The sequence below is a fragment of the Protopterus annectens genome, chromosome 11.part0 (genome assembly GCF_019279795.1).
Source record: "Protopterus annectens isolate FY-2018-M chromosome 11.part0, PAN1.0, whole genome shotgun sequence".
Taxonomy (NCBI): Eukaryota; Metazoa; Chordata; order Ceratodontiformes; family Protopteridae; genus Protopterus; species Protopterus annectens.
In genome coordinates, this window is record NC_056745.1 from 258770226 (window position 1) to 258786171 (window position 15946).

General features: G+C 43.4%; 1 protein-coding gene across 25 annotated transcripts in view; it reads left to right on the forward strand.

Annotated features, from left to right (window-relative positions):
• The window catches only part of C2CD5 (C2 calcium dependent domain containing 5), a 1731257-nt gene that overhangs the window by 472765 nt on the left and 1242546 nt on the right, over positions 1–15946 (forward strand). The window lies entirely within an intron of this gene.

The window sequence follows — 15946 nt, forward strand, 5'->3', positions numbered from 1 at the left end:
CCTTCAGTTAAATGCACATATTCCTGTGAAATGTAAATGCTTTCTAGCCTGGCCTAGTTTTTGTTTTTTGGGGAATAATGTGTAAATTCACTCCAGATTCCTACTACTGAATTCAAATCTTCCATGCCAAATATTTTCATAAACTTCTTCAAAACTCTATTCTCCTTTGTCATACTTTCCCTTCCAGGCCCTCCAGACACATCTTCACTGTTGCAAATCACATTCCAGTTCCCACCTATAAGTAATATTCCATGCTAAAAACTGATTATTTCTCCCAGAATTTTCTTAAGCTCCATTATAGCAGTTTTAGGTAGAATATAAATACATGCCAGTGTAACCCTTCTTCCTTGCAAGTAGCCCCTTAGCCCTACAAATCTGCCATTATTATCTTTTTATCCTCTTCTATCACTATTGGAGCTGCTCTTGCAATTAATATAAGTACTCCTATTTGTCTTTGTCCCAGGTAATCCACTGAATAACCTGAAAACCTCTTTATCAAATTCACAAGTTCAGTTCTTTCTAAGTGTGTCTCTTGCAACATAGCTATTTGCCCTCAACATTTTTAATATAGTTCACTACTCTTTCTTTTTGTATTTGTCTGTGAGACCGTTGACATTTAAATACATTACAGAAAGCATCATTGCATTAAAATGTCATTATCCCCACCTTTTATGTATGACACCTTTTTTTGTAAAATGCCTAGTTCCAGCTTTTATGTTACATGTATACACTGTTTGACAGGTTGAACTTTTATACAGTTGTTTCTTGTCATATCCATTTGAGTCTGTGTCGCATCTTAGAAAACGTTTTGTTTTATTGAAAGTTCTCACACCCCCCAATACCCTCCTAAAACCTATTAACTTAATACTAACACAGAAAACTATGTACATCTTCAATTACTGAAGTTTTACCCTCTTAATAGGAACAAAAGTCCCAAACTGACAGACACACTTAGACTTGAGTTAACCTAAAAGAAAGGTTAAACATGCTAAGATGCATGGTGCAGCCTGTGCTTCAACTAAGTGATAATTGTTTTTGTCTTTTCTTTATACTTTGTCTTTGTCTTAAACTAATTCCACCTAAAATGCCATTTTTTTTAGTGTTTCTGTGATTTAAAAAGTTTATTATTGCTACATATTGTACTTATTTGCTGCCTGCACTTGAATTAAGTCATTTTTGTGTTAAATAATCTGTTTAACTGTTGTAGGCTACATACTAAGGTGCGATAGCCTTTTCTGTGCATTTAAAGTGTTGTTTTGATTGCATCTGCTCTATTTTCTGAAAAAAAAAAATATACTTATTTCCCGCCTTCTAAACTAGCATGGTCCAGTTTTCAGTTATTGCTGAATTCGCGGCTGTGTTACAAGTTTCTGTGTTGCCTATACCTTACTTGGATAGAAGGAAGTTTCTCTGTTCACCTGTGAGAGAGGGGAGCTTTGAGCAGCCTATCTGTCCCTGGAGGAGTGGTTTCAGCCCAGAAGTTAGTAGTTTATTGGCCATTTTGGGCTAATTTCTATCTCTTTCACTTCCGTGCTATAAAAAACGCATTTGCGTGGTATTTGCGCTTGTATTCCGCTCAGCAGGTGCCCACCAGGTGTCCTGCAGAGTCTACAGCAGCAGAGAGACAAAAGAGAGACTTTGGAGAGATTAAGTATCCTTTTTCTGCTTTTCTTGCTGTCTTAAACTAATTCCGCCTAAAACGCCGATTTTTTTTTTTTTTTTTTTTTAGTGTTTCTGTGATTTAAAAAGTTTGTTATTGATACATATTGTACTTATTTGCTGCCTGCACTTGAATTAAGTCATTTTGTGTTAAATAATTTGTTTAACTGTTGTAGGCTACACACTGAAGTGCGATAGCCTTTTCTGTGCATTTAAAGTGGTGTTTTGATTGTATCTGCTCTATTTTCTGAATAAAAAATAATTATACTTATTTCCTGCCTTCTAAGCTAGTATAGTCCAGTTTTCAGGTTATTGCTGAATCCAGGGCTGTGTTACAAGTTTCTGTGTTGCCCATACCTTACTTGGATAGAAGGAAGTTTCTCTGTTCACCTGTGAGAGAGCGGAGCTTTGAGCAGCCTATTTGTCCCTGGAGGAGTGGTTTCAGCCCAGCGGTTAGTAGTTTATTGGCCATTTTGGGGTAATTTCTATCTCTTTCACTTCCCTGCTATAAAAAACACATTTGCACGCCAGGCAGCACCGGTTAGCTAGGGTTAAACTTTTCCCGGCTCCGTGTAGTCTACTCTTCAATTTTTCCCTTGGAACTAGACAAACCTTCAACTTTAGCACTCAAACCATTCATTTCACAGCCAAGAACTTGCTAAAAACTCATATCAACCACTAATTAACCCTAGCACTAGACCCCCTTTACTGTCCAGAAAGACAAGGCTCTCTGTTCCTCCCCACCAGCCAATCAGAAAAACAGCTTACTCTACCAATTCAGACATGTCCAAAGGGCAGTTTTTGGTGTACTCTCCAGTCCAACTGGTGAATCTGGGCATTTTGAGGCAATGTTACAACTGCCTCATGTACACAGACAGCCTACCACCAAATGCTAATATATGTGAGAAATGCAATTATACAGCCAAACTGGAGGCAAAGCTCTCTCAACCCAAGACTGGAACTGACAGTGAAGAGGAGAAGGTTAATACTTAACACACCACCACTCTCACATAGACCTAATAAACCAACACCGGCAAATAACGTATATAAATAAAAGAAAACATACTCGGAGACTCTAAATAAAAATCTACAAAAGCAACAGAGACTTCCAAAGCAGACATCCAAGCAACCTCCACACCCCATCACCAACCATGAAGCATATACTTCACATAATCAGTGTGCCATGCAATCTCAGGCCTTAAGGCAAAATAACAAACCCAACACGCTAGTAATAGGTGGCTTTATAGTCAGGCACGCTGATGTCCCACTAACTAGGGTGGACAAGGAGAAGGTTACAGTTAGGTGCGTGTCGGGTGCCGGGATCCGCCACATAACACAAGCACTCAGGTCACTCCAGAACAAGTACAAATACGACTGTGTCATTGTCCATGTTGGTGTGAATGACCTTAGATGTACCTCCCTGGACTACATGAAAAGAGACATGGAAGAGCTCTCTGATCATGTAGCCCAGGCCAGTATGTCCCTGAGTAACATCCTGCCCTCACCAAGAATGATGCCACAGTATAAGGAAAAAATGATCAATTTCAACAATTGGCTAAGTTTCTGGTGTTATTCAAAGGGGATCCAGTATCTGTCCTCTTGGGATGACATGCTCGACAAGCCACGTTGCTTTGCAAGAGATGGCTTGCACCTGTCACCCTTAGGCGTTCAAATACTGGCCAAGGCTCTTGCCGCCGCCATAATGCCTTTTTTAGGCAAGGTTCAAAAGACAAACCCACCACCGTAAATAGCACAAGTAAGCAAAAACTGAGGGTAATGCTACTCGCCAGAAGTCTAAACCTCAAAATGCACGCATTTGAGGCATTCCTCAGTATGGAAAACATCGACATCTGTGCAATAACAGAAACCTGGTTTAAGGCTCCTGAGAGCATCCCAGCACTACCAGGCTTGAATTAATACCATACCTTTCGGCCAGAGAACCAGGACCGAAACACAAAAGGCGGGGGTGTATCCATATTCATCAAGGATACCCACACCTCCAGGTTAGTGGCGCAGCACAGTGCATCACAGATCATCCATGTGCAACTTACAACGGGCAAAACTGCAATCTAAATTGTAGCTTGCTACAGATCACCCACCATGACCCAGGACCCCCATTCCGCATTTCTGGAGACAGTGGGAAATATGAAGGTCCTACCATACACCCTAATACTGGCACACAGCAACAGTTATCCCGCTCCACAAAGGTGGAGCCACAACGGACCCCGGGAACTATCGCCCTATAAGCCTAACTAGCCTGGTCTGCAAGGCTATGGAACGCATCATCATGGAACACATTAACAGAGGTACTGGGAACCTCCAAAACTTGGACCCTTCCCAGTTTGGCTTTGTTAAGGGCAGATCATGCCTCTTAAATCTGGTGGACGTCTTTAATACAGTTACCAAGGCATTAGATGTGGGAAAAGAGGTCCACACAGCCTACCTAGACCTGACAAAGGATCTCAACACCATTTCCCATTCTAGTATTATAGACAAGCTCACCAGCTTGAACATAAACCCCTACGTCATGAGATGGGTTGCCAACTGGCTCATGGATAGAACCCACACGGTGAGAGTTGCAGGCTGTAGGATCCAGTTACAAGTGGCGTCCCCCAGGGCTCAGTCCTAGGACCCTTCCTGTTCGGTATGTACTTCTCAGAGGTATAGGCAAGCAGAGGAGGACTATGGCTGACCAAGTTCGCAGACGACTGCATACTAGGGGCCATAATTCATTCTCCAGCTGATACAGACACCCTCCAGAAGGGTCTCCCTGAGACGGATACCTGGTGTCAAAATCATGGCCTCAAGCTAAATGCCAAAAAGTGCATAGTCATCCCCTTTGGAAAAAACAAAGTACCCGTGAACTACCACATATGTGGTAGTCCCCTAAATACAGAAAATGTAATAAGGGATCTGGGGACCAAGTAGATAGTAATCTCTCCTTTGATAATCATATTGCCAAGGTGGTTAGAAAATCCTTCTATATGGCCCACCTAATCACAAAGGGTTTGCATCTAGAGCAAAAGAGGTTATTGTGCTTCTCTACTCATCACTCATTAGACCCATCATAGAATACATCGCCCCATTTGGGATGTACCTTACAAGACACCTGCATCAGCTTAAAAGACCACAAAAGTATTTCACCAAGTGGATTACTGGCCTCAAACAGATGCCCTATGCAGCCCGACTCAAGAAACTCCAGCTGTACTTGGTTGCATACCGCTTACTCAGAGGTGATCTCTGCCTGACATACAAGGCCATGTCCAACCCAGAATTGATTTACATGCTCCACCTAAAAAGAAACAAATCCCGGAGAGCCACGTGCTCTGGAGATATAAACCTTACCACAATGATAAATAGGACATGCTGGAGGGATAGATTCCTGTCCCAGAGACTCCCCATGCTTTGGAACAGGATTCCACTATACATCAGGCGGAGCCCCTCACTAAAACTCTTCAAGAGAAACCTTGACGGGTGGATGGGAGACCGAAAATTTACCCCAGGGATCACTGCAGTGGCTCTGATGCAGGGAACTAATGGCTCTGCTGGACAGAGGTACAGGGAATTAATCTAAGGGGGTGGCGAAAGCCAACACATTCTGGCTAGGCTTATAAATGCCCTTGGGCAGATAGCCTAGTACTTACCTATGAACCTATAGGTCTCCCAGCTGGGAAAACTTCTCAATGCTTCCAGAGAACATTATGTCATTGCCAATTTCTTTCCCCATTGTTTTCCTTCAGCCAACCACTCTCCACCAGCCTGTAGCCAATTTCTCTTTATCAGATTGTCACCATGGTGACATGAGAATGAGGCAGCCAGTTTCTCTTTATCAGATTGTTTCCATGGAAACATGAAGACAAGCTGCAGAATTGCTACTGAGCATACATTTTTTGCTAGAAAAAAGCCTCATAATAGGTTCATAGGTAGGTACTAGACTATTGGCCCTAGGGCCTATATAAGCCTAGCCAAAAAGGTACCCTGGCTTTCGCCACCCAAGAAAATTATTTTCCTGTGCCTCTGTCAAGCAGAGCCACAGAAGTGATCCCCAGGGTGAATTTCCTATTTCCCATCCAATCATCAAGATTTTTCTTGAAGAGTGCTAATGAGGAGCTTTGTTTGATATAGATAGGTAGTTTGTTCCAGAGTATGGGAAGTCTTTGGGACAGGAATCTATCCCTCCAGCATGTTCTGTTTATTGTGGTGACAAGGCTTAGGTCCTTAGAGCATGTAGCTCGGAGGGACTGGGATTTCTTTAAGTGGAGCATGACCAACAGCTCCGAGTTTGACATAGTTTTGTATGTTAGGCAGAGATCGCCTCTGAGTAGGCGATATGCAACGGAGTAAAGCTGGAGTTTTTTGAGACGGTCTGCGTAGGGCATCATTTTGAGGCTGGTTATCCTTTTTGTGAGGTATTTCTGCGGCCTTTCCAGTTGTTGTAGATGTCTTGTGAGGTACATACCAAAAGGGGTGTTATACTTTATAATGGGTTTAATGAGTGACGAGTAGATGGGAACGATGACCTCTTTTTTTCTGGATGAGAAACCTTTTGTGATGAGGTGTGCCATGTAGAAGGATTTCCTGACTACTGTGGCAATGTGATTATCAAAGGATAGACTACTGTCCACCTGTGTCCAAAGGTCTCTTATCACACTTTCGGTGTTTAGTAGACTACCGCCTATGTGGTAGTTCATGGGTACAGAGTTTTTACTAAAGGGGATGACAATGCACTTTTTGGCATTGAGCTTGAGGCCATGGCTTTGACACCAGGCATCTGTCTCAGTGAGGCCCTTTTGTGTGATGTCCACATCATTAAGAGTTTTGATTATGGCTCCTAGTTTGCAGTCATCTGCGAACTTCATTAGTCAAAGACTTTCTGTGTTAGCCTGTACTTCAGAGAAGTAGATGCCAAACAGTAGAAGACCCAGGACTGAACCTTGGGGTACTCCACTTGTCACTGGTCTGAAGTTGGATTTGGAGTCTGCTACTTTCACAGTGTGGGTTCTGTCAGTGAGCCAGTTGGCAACCCATCTTGTGACATAGGGATTTATACCTAGTTTAGTGAGTTTATCTATAATTCCAGAGTGGGGGATAGTGTCAAAAGCCTTGGCGAGATCTAGATAGACTGTGAGAACCACCTTACCCTCATCTACGGCTTTGCTGACTGCTTCAAAGAAGTCTGTCAGGTTTAGGAGACATGATCTGCCTTTTACAAACATGAACTGGGTGGGTTCCAGAGTTTGGAGTTTACCAGTGTCTTTGTTTATAAGTTCCATAATGATGTTCATCGTGTTACACTGCTGCAGTCATTACACTTGGATTATCCTGCCATCAGGCGGTCCCACAGTCGGCCAGAGTTCCGAAGTCTTGGTCTGGCGTTGGTTGCTGTCGCCTCCTCCCTGACGTCAGTGCGACAGGGGTATATAAGATGCAGCTGATGCCATTTTCTTCAGTCTTTCTTGCCGCGTGGTGCCCGAAGCAGAAGCAGTTTGCAAGTGCCGGTCTGCCGACTCCTGAGATTTTCATTCCGAATCCAGAACCGAAGTCTTCTAAAAAAGCTAAGTACCCCATTGGGGAAACTTTTTCTTGCCTCAGACCGATGTCAGTGAAAGTTAATAACTGTATTTCTTGTGGGAAGCAAATATCTCATAAGGATTTCCACTCCTATTGTATTCCATGCCTAGGCCCTGACCACAACGTCACTGGTTGTCGGTTTTGTGCTAGGTTTAACAAGCGCACTATTAAACGTCAGTTTGATTTTGCCCGACATTATTTTGGTAAAAAACTCAATTACACCATGCCGTCGGAAATTCCGACAACCGCAATGCATAAAAAGCACAAGGACAGGTATCCGAGGCCCAAAACTGAAGATGAGGCCTCTTCTAGGCCGGTCGCCGGTTCTCCGGTTTTCAGCGAGGCGCCTACACAGCCCCTGACAACCGCTTCCACAGAACCACAGACCGCATCCGACACCCACGTGGAGCTGGCTGGGCCTTCGGACACACTAGGCCTTCAGCTTACCAATCCTAAACCTACAGAGGGAATCGAAGTAGCTGAGCAATCCACAGTTACAGAGGGTGTTTTCAGACCTACCCAGTTAACCATTAAAACCCTCTGTTAAGTCTAAGCCCACTTTAAAAGCAAAGAAACAAACACAACTCTCTCCAGGACAGGCTTCCATGCCTGAGAAACAAATGCTAAAAATGGCCAAGGACCTAATCACCCTGATCAGGGGGTCCCATCCCCCTCCTGATAAAAGGCCCAGACAGGGTGCAGACTATGAATCTTCTGACCAGGTGTCCATTTCCTCTGACTCTTCCTCAGACCTAGGATATTCTTTACCCCCTTATGAGGATTCTGATGCTGAGGAATCAATTCCGTCAGCCTCTCCGCCTGAGGATTACTCCTTTGGGGAGACCTTACATACCATGAGGGAGCATTTCCATTGGGAAGGTCAGGATTACTCCGAATCCAAGAAAAGGCTCAGAGACTTCCTTTTATTGCCTCAACACAGACCCCTTGCTGTCCTGCCAGTTCTAGACATTGTGGATGATGTGTACACTGAATCCAGTTTGAACCCTGACTCCTTACCCCCAGCCCCAGTTAAACCTGATAGATATAACAGAGTCCCTGACTCTCACAAATTTCTGTACAAAAGCCCTTTTGCTGACCCTGAAACTATTTCTCAGGGACCCAGAGGGATTAAGGCCTCATCAGCAAAAAACCCAGTTCCCTCTGACAGATTCCAGAGCTTTAGACAGATAGGGAAAGAAGGTATATACGTCTGCAACTTTAGCAATGAGAGCCTTGAATTGCCAGTTTCACATGCTAAAATATCAGCAATTTTTGATGTCTCAGTTGAAACAAAAGATGCTTCCAGATTCAGATCCTCCTAACTTAAAAGAAATGCAGGATTTATTGCATGCTGCTGAACAAGTGGGAAAACATACTTTGCAATGTGGGTTTGACTCCTTAGAGGCCTCCTGTAGAGCAGCAGTTACAGGCTCTGTCATTAGAAGGCATGCTTGGTTAAAAGAACATACGTTACCTGTTAAGGTAAAATTATTGGATGCACCTTTGCAGTGGGATGTGCTGTTTGGAGGTAAGGTAGAGGAGGTATTAAAGAAGATGGAGGATAAGACAAAATCTATGCAAACGGTGAAAGATTACAGATTCAGCCTCCTTGTTTTAGCAGAAATTGGCCAACAAAGAATTGGTCCTTTCCGGTCACAGACAGACCTCAAAGGGGCAGATACAGACGTCCAAGAGGTAGAGGTCAGACACAAGGCCCTTATAGGCCTCAACAGTGGGGCACACCAGGCCAGAAAGAAGGAGAAGACAAGCCTCAACCTTATAAAAAACAGACTCAATGACTTTCCACTACAGCTGCTAAACAGTTCTATCTTGGCAGCCCCCTTAGGAGGAAAACTGGCACTTTTCTATCACAACTGGCATTGCATCACCAAAGGCAAGTGGGTTCTTAACATTGTATCTCAAGGTTACAGGTTCCATTTTCACACCCTGCCAAGGCTAAAAGGAATGCCAAATCTGCCACCAAATCAATGGGCAGAGGCTCAAAGACAAATTACAGCACTCATGGACATGAGAGCTATTCAAAAGGTACCACCACAGGAGCAAGGACAAGGATTTTACTCAAGACACTTTCTGGTTCCCAGAAAGGACAAAGCCTGGAGACCCATTCTGGGCCATTCTACACTAAACACTTACCTGGATGTACCGAAATCCAAGATGTTGACACTACAGCAGCTTCTTCCCATGCTGGGCAAGAAAGCTTGGCTCATGACGTTGGACCTCAAAGAGGCATACCTGCATGTCCCTATCAGACAAAACTGCAGACGATACCTCAGATTTCTATCTGGTTCAATGCGCTATCAATTCTGTGCACTGCTGGTTCAATGCGCTATCAATTCTGTGCACTGCCCTTTGGCTTATCTACTGTGCCCAGGGTCTTCACAAAGTGCCTGGCACCAGTAATTGCATTTTGCAGGCAAAAGGGAATTCAAATTTATCCATACCTGATGACTGTCTGATTCAAGCAGAGAGCAAGGACATTCTACTAAAGCATTTGGCGTACGTAAAAAAGTTATTAAGTTGCCTAGGGTACACAGTAAACAAAAAGAAATCAAAACTAGTGCCCTCACAACAGAAAATATTCCTGGGTGCCAGCTTGAACACTACAGACCAGATGGCTTATCTCATGCCAGACAAGCAAGGACAACTGACTCAATATTTTCAATTAATGGCAACAAAGACCCAACTCCCTGCAAGAAAAATTCTGCAGGCCTTGGGCTACATGGCATCTTGCATACTACTAATTCCATATGCCAGACTGCATATGAGGAAACTACAATGGTACCTAAAGAGCGTATGGTCTTAACACTGTCAAAGTTTGGAAACAGTTATACTACTAATTCCTTGCCTACAACAGGAGTTTCGATGGTGGGCACAAGCTTGTCACCTCAACAAGGGACAGCCTTTCACTCAACCCACAGCCAGGCAAACACTGAGCACAGATGCATCGGATTACGCCTGGGGAGCACACATGGCAGGAAAATGTATCCAGGGCGAGTGGCCCACAGAGCAAAGACATCTCCACATCAATCAAAAAGAGATACTAGCTGTACAGAATGTTATTATGGCTTTCAAGGACCTACTGCATCCAGGACAATTACTACTAAAGACAGACAACACCACTGTTATGTGGTACATAAAAAAGCAAGGGGGCACACATTCCTACCCTCTCTGCAGACAAGCCATGACCTTGTGGAACACAGCTCTAACCTACCAAGTTCATCTGCAAGCACAATTCCTGCCAGGAGAGAAAAAAACACTGGCAGACAACCTAAGCAGAAACACGAATGGAAACTGAATCCACAAATATTCAGAATGATAACACAAAAATGGTGGAGCCCGGACATAGATCTGTTTGCTTCCCCAAAGAACTGCCAATTACAGAAATTCTGCACAAGGAGCTACCATCCACAAGCATGGAAAGTGGATGCCCTCTCATTCAGCTGGAAAAAACTACAAGTATACGCTTTCCCTCCCTTACCTCTCCTCCCAAAGGTACTCATAAAAGCCAGGCAGGAAGAGCCAAAAATTATACTGATTGCACCAGACTGGCCACGCCAGCACTGGTACCCAATCTTAAATAACTTAGCACAATAACCACCCTGGATTTTGCCTCAAATCCCAGAGTAGCTGACACAGCACAACAATCAAATACTTCACAGCCAGCTAAAGACCTTAAACCTAGCTGCATGGAAAATTCCCTAGTCAAGCAAGCAATGCCTCTCTCCAAAGCTGTTATGGATGTCATTCTGGAGGCCAGAAGGCCTAGCACCAAGAAAGCATACTCGGATAAATGGAAGAGATTCTGTGCCTGGAACCAAGCGCACAGCCTTGACCGTCTTGTCCCAAACATTCCTCAGATACTGCAATACTTAACTGAGATGCTGGACAAGGGCCTCTCTTTTTCATCCATCAAGATCCACGCCTCAGCTATCTCTGCTCATTACAGCACAGATCCACCAATTTTTTCTAATCCTTTGCTCAAACAGAACCTCAGAGGGGCTAAAAACATAAGACTGCCCCATAGAGCACCTACACCAACTTGGGACCTCAACTTTGTTTTGGAAAACTTAACTCTACCTCCTTTTGAGCCAGCTAACACAGCAGAAATAAAATACATCTCTTGGTAAACTGCTCTGCTGCTGGTAATTACATCAACACGAAGAGTTTCAGAATTACAGGCACTAATGGCAGTGGAACCTTTCCTCATCTACCACCAGGACAGGGTGTCTTTAAGAACTAACCCTACATTTATGCCAAAGGTGGTATCTAGTGTGGCTCTGAACCAAACTATTCACTTGCCAACTTTTTATCCAAAACCACAGAACAAAGGGGAGAAATTGCTACATTCTTTGGACATTCACAGACAGTTACGCTTCTACTTGGACAAAACCAAAGCTTTCAGAAAATCTGAGCAATTATTGGTAGCATACGCTGCAGGAGCACAGGGAAAAGCCATTTCAAAGAAGACTATTTAAAAATGGATAGGACACTGTATACGTTTCTGCTATACCCACCATGGGAAACCTGTACCTAGCAGCATTAGATCTCACTCCACCAGGGCAACAGCCACTTCAACTGCCTACCTCAGAGGAGTACCTACCAAGGATATTTTGGAAGCAGCAACATGGAGTTCTGTGCATACCTTCACCAAACATTACCATTTGCCTTTATACTCCAAATCCAGAGCTGGCTTCGCCACTGCTGTACTGCAGGGCCTTATAGCCACCCCTAATACCTTATAGATCCAGCCTCCCTACCTCAGCCTTGGGATTCCACCCAAGTGTAATGACTGCAGCAGTGTAACACGATAAACATAGTACATTTTTGTACCTACCATAAATGTAGATGTTCGAGTGTTGACCCTGCTGCAGTCCAGCTTACCCTCCCTCCTTCCCCTCTTACTTTCTGGTACTTACCTAGGACATCTACCCTTTTTATCTATGGGGAGTAACCTAAAAATGGTTGTTTGCTTTTCTTTTGCATTGTTTACTAGCAATTTGAATTGCCTACCTATTTGGGGGCACCTGACATCTGGGGCAGGAAAAACTGAAGAAAATGGCGTCGGCTGCATCTTATATACCCCTGTCGCACTGACGTCAGGGAGGAGGTGAACGCAACCAACGCCGGACCAAGACTTTGGAACTCTGGCCGACTGCGGGACCGCCTGACGGCAGGATAACCCAAGTATAATGACTGCAGCAGTGTCAACACTCGAACATCTACATTTATGGTAGGTACAAAACTGTACTTTATGTTCCATGGCCTTGCAGGCCAGGCTCGTCAGGCTAATGGGACAGTAGTTCCTGGGGTCCGTGGTGGCTCCTCCTTTGTGGATTGGGATATCCGTTGCTGTGCGCCATTCAGTGGGCACAAAGCCTGAGGTGAGGCTATGATTGAATATGGTACTTAGGTGGGGTGCCAGTTTGTTTTGTAGTTCGTGTAGAACGCAACCTGGGATGTTGTCAGGTCCCATGGATGCTGTGTTCTTGGCTTTGGAAAGTGTGTTTTTTACCTGTGCAGCCGTGATTACAGGGACTTTCCATTCTTCCGGTATAGAGATGGGCTTTTTAGGGGTGAGGGGGGGATAACGTTAGCACTGAACCTATCTGCCAAGATGTTGGCAATATCAGTTGGTTCTGTATATTTAATGCCATTGTGCTGTAACTCAGAGTGGATCTGAGTGTTGCCATTGAGAATCTTGACATAGCTATAGAATGCTTTGTGGTTGTCTTTAGAATCAGTGGTGATTTTTTTCGTAACTAGGTTTGGAGGATTTTATGAGGGATCTCAGCTTCTTAATGAGGGTGACCAGGGAGTTCCTCCACTCATAGGATTTTACTTTTTTTTTTTTTTTTGCAATAGTTTCTTTCTTCTGCTGTAGAGTTTGTTTATGGCAGGGAACCACCAGATTGGCTTCTTTTTTTGGAGGATAGCATCTTGGTTCTGTTAGGGTAGCACGATCCACGCACTCGTGTAAGTGCTTATAAAGTGCATTTGTGTAGGATTCAACAGTCATACCTCTATTATCCCTCTGCATGGGTATCGTGAAGTTTGCCACTTCTGTCTTAAGAAGCGTGAAGTTGGTTTGGAGAAATTTTTTACAGTGGTTTCCCTAATGGGGGATGGGGGCAGGATGTGGATGTCTAGGGTGATTAGCTTGTGGTCAGATCTGACCACTGAGGAATTGACCTCTGGTGCGGAACACCGGTCGTCCATGTTGTTAATGACCAGGTCTCTATACTGGAAGAATGCTGCCCCTGGTGGTGGTGTGGAGAAGTTGATCCAAGGCATTGGAATTTATGAATTCCAGAAAACATTGAGCAAAAAAGTTGGTTCATGAGTAGTTTTCCCAGTTATTGGTGGGGTAGTTGAAATTGCCCATTAGTAGGGTGTTGGGTTGTACCCTAATATTTTCCAGTGGTTCAAGAAATGAGGAGTAGGAATCCTGGGTCATAGTGGGGGATCTGTAGTAAGCTACAGTTTGAGTTACGGTCTTGCCCAGAGTTAGTTGCACTTGGATAATCTCGGATGCATTATGCTGAGCAACTAGCCTGGAGGTGTGGATATCCTTAATGAATATGGACATGGCTCCGCCTTTGGTGTTTCAGTCCATGTTAGATGGCCGAAAGATGTGGTATGAATTATAGCCTGGTAATGCAGGGGTGCTCTCTGGAGCCTTGAACCCAGGTCTCTGTCACTGCACAGGTGTCGATGTTCTCCATTTTAGGGAGTGCCTTAAGTGAGAGCATTTTGAGGTTTAAGACGTCTAGCATTGAGTAGCATTGAGTAGCATTACCCTCCATGTTTTGCTTGCTTGTACCTGTTACAGAGGTGAATTTGCCATTTGAACCTTCCCTAAAAAAGGCACTATAGGGGTGGCAAGAGCCTTAGCCAGTATCTGGAATCCCAAGGGCAACAGGTGCAGGCCATCTCTGGCAAAGCATCATGGTCTGTTGGTCATGTCATCCCAGGGAGACAGATACTGGATCCCCTTAGAATGACGCTAAAAGCTTAGCCAATTGTTGAAGTCAGTCAGTGTTCAGTATTCTTTTTCATTCACTTGCTTACTCTTAAAACTTGTTGCTAAATCAATCTAAGGTCCTTAATCCAGTCATTTTCTCATGCAAGAATGAGAAAGCTCACATTAATAGTTATTTTGTCATATTGTTTTAACCAGGCTTTTTTCCATTGCCTTGCCTACATTTCTTAAAACTAAACATTAGGAAAGAGAGAAGGGAGAAAGATAAGAAGAAAAAAAACAGCAGCACCTATTTACAATCCCCATTACACTGAAAAATAACTGAGAAAGCTTCATAGCATACAGAGAAGACCGTACACCACAAAAATGGTGCTAATAAGAAAAAAATTCTTTACTTACAGTTAATTTTCTCTTCTTCCCCTCCCCAAAGCATTTTTTGAACATTAATGACATGAAGTAGGGCACATACTTTAGAGTCCCCCACAAGTCCAACAAATTCTGAAAAAGTCCAATATTTCCAGATTTTCTTGTTCTGTCTTATTTCACACATGTAATTATTGCTTGCAATCCCACATTAATTATTGATTTTATTACTGTTCATCTATATCTCCCAGATCCTGTGACTGCTTCATTTCCAATATATACTCTTAAGTTTCTCTAGTCCCTGTCATGCTCCCTTCCTTCACTCCAACTTTTTCCATTGAAACACTGGAAAAAGTTTCACAGTTAGTCTCTCTGTGGTCTTTATTACCAGAAGAACAGGAAGAAGAATCTCTTTCTGTTTCACAGCTCACTTTTTGTTGGGCGAACTTTTGTATTTCCTCCTTAGCATGTACTTCACCAAAAATAATTTTGTCCCTCCAGCGAAGAATACTTTGAAGACAGCTGAGTACAAGAGTTTGAATCTCATACTTGGATCTCGCCATTCCCTGAGTAGTAGAGTAAATTAGCTTCTCTTCTGCCTGGTGTACAATGAGTAATCTTTCTCCATAAACATTCTGCTGTGTCCCACTTTGAATAGTTTGTCCCGCTGCCACAGTTTTGTCAAAATCAACTATTTCTGCTGGTAAGATTGCATCTTTACTATTAAAGGTTTAGGTTGCTGCCAGGTTTGGAGCATATACGGAATGTGCCCTTTCAACTAACAACTCCTGCTGTGGAATACCAGTCCAGTTGTTTATTTGTGCTTTCATAAAATTAATGCAGTCTATTCCTTCTAGCTTCTTTAGTGTAGCTGAAAATCTTAGGTTTTCCCTATGTTCTCTGTCCTCTAATTCTATTATTGTTTGAAACATGTCTTCCTGAGCAGTCTCATATTCAGCTAGCCTTTTCTTCATTTTGACCTCTGATTTTTGCAGCTTTGTCACCTCATCTGAGTATTTGTTTAAAGCTTTTTCCATTTTTCCAGCCTTTAGTTGTTTCTGTTGATATACTTCATCAGTATTTTGTCTATTTTAACAAAGTCTTTGTGCGGTTGTCTTATAGCTTCCTGTAGGTTACTGGAATTCATGTCTGGAGGTTGCATTGCCTTTTGCTGAACAGCTGTATTTCTTTTTTCCTGGCATTCAGATAGCACACTTAAGAGCCAGTTACTGAAATGTACCCATAAACACAAGTCTACTGGCCTTCTCTGCTGAGTTTCTCTCCTCACAGTGGAAGAGCTTGAATGAAGCCTGTTACCAATATGCTGCCATCTTGGAAATCTCCTCAGAGGTT